The sequence below is a fragment of the Papaver somniferum genome, chromosome 2 (assembly GCF_003573695.1).
Source record: "Papaver somniferum cultivar HN1 chromosome 2, ASM357369v1, whole genome shotgun sequence".
Lineage (NCBI taxonomy): Eukaryota > Viridiplantae > Streptophyta > Magnoliopsida > Ranunculales > Papaveraceae > Papaver > Papaver somniferum.
In genome coordinates this window covers 30522135-30529208 of record NC_039359.1, presented here as the reverse complement: position 1 = coordinate 30529208, position 7074 = coordinate 30522135, and the positions used below count along the sequence as shown (strand labels likewise).

General features: G+C 34.3%; 1 long non-coding RNA gene across 2 annotated transcripts; it reads right to left on the bottom strand.

The window, feature by feature from the left end:
- Positions 1–307: 307 nt before the first annotated feature.
- On the bottom strand, positions 308–1585 carry LOC113353096. 2 transcript variants are annotated; one of them, XR_003361075.1, is made up of 3 exons: positions 1489–1585; positions 1070–1134; positions 308–397 (listed from the first exon to the last, which is right to left on the bottom strand). It is a non-coding gene; the product is annotated as an uncharacterized LOC113353096 (long non-coding RNA). The 2 variants fall into 2 exon arrangements; XR_003361074.1 differs by having other exon boundaries at positions 314–401.
- Positions 1586–7074: the final 5489 nt, after the last annotated feature.

Here is a 7074-nt window from a genome sequence, read left to right as displayed (position 1 = left end):
AAATCTAGGCCCAAAATTATTAAATTTAGGCCCGAAATTATTAAAGTACAGTGTGAATGTGTAAACAGAAGTTACACATGCATATGACATGTGTATCCAGAAGTTACACATCCTTATGACATGTGTAATGCAAAGTTACACTTGTATATATATGCAAAAAATAGACATCAAAAAGAAAATATAAAAAAATACATGTATTACTTTAATATTCGTTTACAACAATTTTTTAGCATGTGTAACTAGAATTTACACACACATCTGTCTAGTGTAATCGAGAGTTACATATGCGTCTATCTAGTGTCACTGAGAGTTACACATGCATCTGACTTGTGTATTCAGCGTTAACTCCAGTTCCAGCGAGACCAATACCACAAATAGCAAACCATGACTGCGGTTCCTGTCTTCGTTGAACACAAAAATAGTTTCAGTGTATATAGAACACATAATAGTTTCTCAGATTCTATAGAACCTTACATATAATATTTCATGAAAAATGAATCAACTTTCTGTTAATAAAATTACCAAAAATAAGAATAACACTTTTTGCATGTGCATTTAGCATCTGTAACTAAGAGTTACACATGCATATGGCTAGTGTAACTAGAAGTTACACATGCATCTAGATAGTGTAACTGGAAGTTACACATGCATATAGCATGTGTAACTAGGAATTACACATACATATGACTTATGTAATCAGCAAATACTGAGCCTAATTGTGTACCTCTGGCAAAAAAATTCATCAAAGCATCAAAACTAACAAGCTTCAAAGACATCAGTGTCAACTAATGTAGTAGTCACCATTCACATTCTAAGATATGCTTTTCCCGTGTAAGCAAGTAACATTGCAAAAAATTATGTAGCAGAAACAATGTATGAAAACTAGAGGTCTTCAGATACCATCTATTAAGCTACCGAAGACGCAACACAATACAAAGAATTCAACAAATATATCCGCTAATTATTACTCCTACCCTAGCACATTTACATTTTGCTTATTTTGTTTAATGTTTCAAAAACTAAATGAAATGTATAATAAGGCACAAGACTGACCTTTTAGCATTCTTACAAGCAACTGCACTGTTTAAGGTAGATACTCCATAAGCCAACACATGAACTGTCCCAAAAAAACGCCTGCAGCATAAAGTGTACAACAAAGCCTCAATCAGTATTGAAATACATAATCCCCAGACATTGCAATAACAGAACTAACCATCCTCACTTCAAGTAAACACTCGAAATACTTGTTCATCCTCTAAAGTCTACAACCACCATTTAATAACATTTAACCACGAAAAACTCAAATATTTTCCTCAACATAAACAATCGATGGGTTACAAGTTCATGTTCAAATCAGCTTTTCAATAATCATAAATCAGGAGAAAAAACAAAAATGCAAAGCAAAGATGAAAAACACTTGAAAAGTAGTAAATAATCTCTTGTTTAATAAAGAACAAAAAGTAAAAAAAACTTGAAATAAAATTTCACCTCAATGTCTTCACAGTATACTTCCAACAACACGAGCATCGAAGCTCAGCACTGCTTGCATCTCATACGCACACTGCTTGAAATAAAGTTTCACCTCAACGTCTTCACATCTCATATCCACATCTTGTGTAAACTGTATTTACATATATACAATGCTTGTGTAAACTGCAGTTACACATCTTGTGTAAACTGCGTTCTATCATGTGTATATATAAGTTACACATCTAATTAGCATGTGTAACTAGTAGCTACACATCCATTTAACTTGTGTAAATAAAAGTTACATATCTAATTAGCATGTGTAACTAATAGTTACACACCCAAAAAAGGTCAGATAACTTACAACAAATAAACATTTCTCTTCCTAATACAAAGTTCAAATGAATACATCTAATACAAAGTTACATATCTAATTAGCATGTGTAAGTAAAAGTTACACATCTAATTATCATGTGTAACTAGAAATTACACATCTATTTAGCTTGTGTAACTAGTAGTTACACATCTGTAAGTTACATACCCTTATTTCCTCCTAGCACCATAACTTGTTTATCTGGCTCCAACAAGGCCACTACAGCAAAACCACATACTATCTCTAACCTGTAAACAGAATAAAACATATTCATCAATCTTCCAAATGGAAATCAAAACATGCAACACACAATGCACATCTGAACCCTTGGAGACATAATATCCATCAAAACTTAACTGCAAAAAGTATATAACAAAGGCATATCCTCACCTCAAGAGTGGCTACAGAGTTACAGACTCAACAAAGTATATTCAACACTCAACAATACAACAACATCACCAGTTACATATGCATTTCTCTGCTGTAACTAAGAGTTACACATGTATTCTCCTAATGTAACTAAGAGTTACACATATCAAATCTAAACCTGAAGTGTGAGGAAAAAAAGATCGTCTGCAATACTTCATGTATGATTTCAGGTTCAAGCTTTCATTCAATCAACTTCAAATCATTAACTCAAAAACTCAGTTTCACAATCAAACCATGAATCACATGATGCAAAATGACAGTAAGTAGCATTGTTGTAGTAATTTCAACCATAATTGAAAACCAACAGTCTTTGACCTCATAGGAAAACATCATTCTCCTAAATAAATCTATACACACTTGATTTATAAAATTGAATCCACACATTCCTTAATTTTTCTCCAATCCAACTGAAAATCACCTAATCTAAATGAACAAAACAAAATTAAATGATCATAAACAGATCAAGATTGATTTTCATAGGAAATCAAATTTGCGATAAAACTGAATCAAAATTGAAATAGAGAACGAAATTAAAATTGAATCGAGAAATTACAAACAATAACAACAACTAAAAATCAAAACGTGCCTTGATTCTGTTGTTGTTCTTCCGAAACAGTGATGATTCTTCTTGATTTCCGAAATTAAAAGAAACGACAACTTCAAATCAGAAAACCTTACATGGAGTAGATTTGAAACAACAAACTATAATCAATTGAGAGTTCGTACATAGATGATCAGTTGTTAAATAAATTGGAATCGAATCATTCATATCTATAAATTGATTAATTTTTCAAATCAACTGAAAGATCTTAAATCATTCAGATCTATAAATTTGAATAAATACCTTTCACATCTTCGAATCAACTGAAAAATCCAGACGCGGATCACATCTATTAAGTTCAATCGATTATTTGATTGAACATCATCGTCATCATCGTCAAAGATCCATAAACATCATCTTCTTCTTCGTAAAACAGAGATATTCGAACTAAGTTTAAGAAATCCATAAACATCATCAGCAGAATCTCCAGATCCTCAATGACGAATGATTTTACGAAATTTCTATTAAATCAAATTGATTCGAAAAGTGAAAAATGAATCTGAGAAAACCCTAGAAATGGTTTTCTCTACAGACGAGAGAGAGAGGCAAGAGAGAGAAAGAAAATTGAGAAATGAAAGTGTATCTACTTATTTTATGCTTGTATATATAGAAAAGGGTAATACTGTCATTACGAAAATGTCACTTTATTATCAAGCCCTTAAAATAAAAGTTCTGGGCCTAGAAATATGCAAATGTGAAAGAATGGAGTTGATAGTGTAGGATCCATTTAGTGGGGCTTCTATATATTGAACCCATATAGTAGGGGGTTCTAGTATTTTTCACTTTTCAGGATGGCATATAGTCCAGCCTAGGTCCCATTCATTTGTCCCACTTCTAGCACATTCCCATAGTCCAGCCACTGTCAGTGTTACACTCAATAGAAAAGATTGATTACACATGCACATACTCAAATTACCAAATTTCTAGTTTGGCAACAGCGCAGTTGAAACAAACTGCAGACATAGTTTCAGAATAGCCAGTACCTAAATTTTTTGGACGCGATGTCTGAACATAGTAAAGGCTTGATTTTTATGGATTGTTAATGATCCAATATGTCTGAGCACAGTTACGATGGTGTGAACACATAAATCACGAAGCCATTCACGTGTTCACAAACAATATTCGCATACATCCTAATTCTAAAATTGTACGTTGTGTGCGTAACGGGGATGATTATATCGATTCATCACCTCGAAGCCTTCGGGCTTGTCATTGTCTAGTCGAATATTATCATAAATAATGTTCGTATAAAGAAATAAACCAAGAATCAAGCATAAATATAAAGCATATGAAGTTTAACGCTGAATGTAAGGTGTTAAAATGTAAATGAGACAGATTTACGTGGTTCGGCACTAAGGCCTACATCCACGGGGTTTGGTGTTTCACTATGTAATGAATGATTACAAAGATAGTCGAATGACTTTAGAATATACATAGGTCTGGGGAAGTAGTGATGATTTTTCATATAGTAATTGTAGTAGTGGTAAAAACAGGGTCTTTTCAGACTTGTGAAGAAAACAATTTTTCTAGATTTAAATTAAACAGGCAAATAAATAAAATAGTTCAAACCTTTAGAGAAAATACCAAGACTAGGATTCCACCATTAACCAATTAAATAGTAAATTCTAAATAATATTCATGCAATTCTATCTTTAAAAATAATTCTAATATTTGCCTCAAATATATTTTTGAAGTAATAATTGTAATCACAAAGTATAAAACATCAAAAGTTTTTAAAACCCAGCATGCTTCATCAAAATAATTCACAACTATTCAATAAAAACTAATATTTTAAATTCAATTCCATGCAAATAATCAAATAATAATATTGCAAATAAATAATAAAATTAGAATTATACCAATCAATATGGACCAATGGCTTCCTCCGTCGTCTCGGCTAATGGGTTTAGCTCCTCATCCCAAAGACACACTCACAAGATGAATTCATGGCTAAAATAGGTGTTTTTATTGATGAATATAAGATGAAACAGAAATTTGCAACGCTGTAATGGTGTTACAGCGCCACTGTTACAAAGGGGTATGGTAATTTAAGACTGCTGTAAACGATAACTATCTACTGCTGTGAAACAACAACAGTGGTCTGAAAATAAGTCTGTTGAAGAACGACTGACTCTGCGAGTCTGTTCTTCGTGTTCTTCAGAAGCTTTAATGGCAGCAGCAGCAGCAGCGTTGTCTCCTCTATAATTGCTTCTCCTAGGCTCTCATCGACTCTAAACTCTCTCCTAAAGGTTTCTAACCTTTCTTTGATGTAAACCAACACTTATATAGCCTTCAGATTCCCTATAAAATCGATCAAATTCGAGAATAAATCTCTTATTCTTCACGTGCAGTTTGAACAATAATTCCATCTGTCGATCTTTTTATGCGTCTGTGAGCTATTCTATTGCTCCCAAAATATTCTCTGACTTGAACTCAACTGTTTTGAAGTATATCCCACGCAAGAATCTCTCCCAAATCTTTCAAACCAATTCAAAACCCTAAACAGGGACCGTGTGCACTGTCTTGACTTTGTGTGGATTTTCTGACTTATCCAGCCCAATTAGATGGGTCTAATCGCTTCTAACAGGTCCCTTATGTCTTGTAGAGTCCGTGGGTACCAAATTTTCCCATTGAATCGCCTGATAGGTCGCTCAATCCTGATCCAAAACTGTTGACGCTGCTGCCTTTTTTCCCGCCAAAATTTTCTTTTGAATTTGAGAAGTTGACCTCCCCTTATCTGTGGCTGGTCTCCCTTTAGCAGATGCCTGGAAATGGGTCACCCCTTAGTAATTAGGTTACCCCTTATCCAAAATCAAGGGTCCGTATAGCAAGTGTCCTCTGGGGCATTTTCCGCATTTTTTTTCGGGGTTCCTCCGGGGTATTTCTGGGATACTTCCGGTACACTTCTGAGGCGCTTCCGGTACGTTATCAACGGAGGTCCAAATGCCACATTTTTAGCCAAATTCGCCGCAAGAGATTATTTTCCAAAAACACCTACAAATACATAAAATAACCAAATAAGTACAATATCGAGTACTAACAATATATACAAATGAGCTATATTAGACACATAAATGCGTCTATCAAATACCCCCAAACTTATTATTTGCTAGTCCCGAGCAAATCAAAACTACAAAATAAAATCCTAACTCACTGTCGCAGGCATCGTCGATTGCATTTAGCGTATGCAATAAGCCTTTAAACCCCTAGGTGGCCCTAGTGGCCGAGTTATAGTCTCGGGAGGGCTTACCAGAGATATACCCACAAAACCTGTACTCCAGACCTTAGCTATCTACGCAGAACCTTGGAAGGCACTAAAGAATCTCCTTGGTTGGCATACTTATTGACTACAGGAAGAAGTACCCTGATGCGAAATTCCAATTGTGTACACGAGTTTGCACTCAAGCATACTAAAATTCATATAAAGTGACAGAGCTCTACTCAGATAGTTGCACTATGGACATCATATTCGGAGTCAAACTAATCACATGGAAAGATTAAGAGATGGATATAGAAAAACATAGATGGTTTTGATGTTTACTAAGTGAACGGCGTTTCCCATATCTGTCTGAAGGCCTCCGCCAAAATGAACCTATCCTAATGGATTGAGATACTAGTCTGACTAATATCAACACTGGCATATACAAGGGTACCAGTGGTCGATAACCTAACTCTAGGTCAACACAACTGGCATATACAAGGGTACCAGTGGTCGACTTTATTGAATTTATTCCTTTTGGTCAAATGGTCTGGTCTCAATTTCTTTCTTTTTTTTTTTTTTTTTTTTTTTCATTTTTTTTTCTTTTTTTTTTTCTTTTTTTTTTCAACTTTTTTTTTTTGGTATCTCAATCACTCTAATTCACCCTAGCATTGGTAACAACTTGAATCGTGGGCCCCACCTATCACTTAGAGAAACATAGTTTAAAAACAAAATAAAATAGAAGTGAAAAGGACTCAACGAGATATGGTGAAACTATCATGTTATTTCTAACATCTGAGCTCTGTGCTTTTATGAATAGACTCTTTAGATGTTTCCATCTAATCAGATTGGTTCCTCAAACTCCTACAATCAAAATGCTTCCATCCACTTAGATTAGTTAGTGCAATCCTCAATAGGCATAAATTTCTAGGCTCTGGAGTTTATTTATTGCAACTAAAAGCTAACAAAAAGTGTTTCTTCCCCACCCCCAAACTTAAATCTTAC